General features: G+C 22.4%; 1 protein-coding gene across 5 annotated transcripts in view; it reads left to right on the forward strand.

Moving 5' to 3' along the window:
- The window catches only part of LOC107609485, a 9,013-nt gene that overhangs the window by 6,784 nt on the left and 1,006 nt on the right, over positions 1–1,223 (forward strand). The window lies entirely within an intron of this gene.

Consider the following 1,223-nt stretch of genomic DNA (forward strand, 5'->3'; position numbering starts at 1 on the left):
TAACACATTTTTAATATATATTTATATATCATCATAAATTTTATACTAATAATTAATTTAATGATTAATTTTTAGTTTATACATAATATGATTGAATATTAATATATAGAGTTAAATACAGTGTAAGTGTATACTCTCTTATTTTAAAGTCACCAAAAAAACACTTATTTTAAAATACAATTCCGTTACTCATACATTTATTATGGTGGACATTATTTTAGCAATAATATTTTTTAACAATCAATACACATTTCTTTTATTTTGTTAATTAAAGAATAATATAAAAAAGCAACATATTTTTATATGAATATTAGAAATGTTTGGTATATGAATATTATCATTCTTCAAAATAGGTGTTACGTTTTTTATATTTTAAATACATTAATTTTTCAATGAATATAAAAGCTAAAAGAGATTTTTATTTTAAAATAGAGGGACTAACATATAATAATACATAACCATAATTAAACTATTTGAAAAAATATGCTGGATAGATCCAAAGAGAGCAATTAGAAATAAAAGATGTTATGTTGTTAACGCAACTCCTACCCCACTTCTCCAACACACACACACAAGAAAAATAACTAAAGATGTTTTTCCTCTGATTTCTTAATTCTGAAAAACAAGAAAACTTATAATGATGAGAATATATGTATGTATGTATATAGAATACTTTCATAAGGAAAATAATTTGGAGGAGTGTTAGGGTCAGCAGATTTTGTAATTTGTAGTAATTATCAATATGATTAAATGTTGGCTAAATTTTAATAAAAATGTCGACTCCTAAACTTTATCTTTAATATAAGTGTTTTTTTTAAAAGAAACACTTTTTTATGGGTACAAGATTTTTTTATGGAATATATAATATATACTTAAATAATACTAGTTGATATAACCATATATAAAATCTGGAGTCAAAGAGTAATTAGAAGTTAAAGATATTGACTGTTTTAATTTTGAAGACAAGGAAACTTATCATGAGCATAGATTTTGATGATAGCATTGTGAAAGTGAAATCCATTTATATATGATCTGTTATGTCTATCCTCTAAAATGCTTTTATTTTGAAACTCTATCAAAAATATTTCCATCAGGAGACCTGACGAGGAAGTAAAACATCGCAAATTATTTTTTATATTGGAATGAAAATAGTGTTTTTTAAGATTATAGATTATAAGGATATTAATCTTAGATGTGAATTTAGAGTGTAAAAATTAGAATAT

The sequence above is a fragment of the Arachis ipaensis genome, chromosome B07 (genome assembly GCF_000816755.2).
Source record: "Arachis ipaensis cultivar K30076 chromosome B07, Araip1.1, whole genome shotgun sequence".
Taxonomy (NCBI): domain Eukaryota; kingdom Viridiplantae; phylum Streptophyta; class Magnoliopsida; order Fabales; family Fabaceae; genus Arachis; species Arachis ipaensis.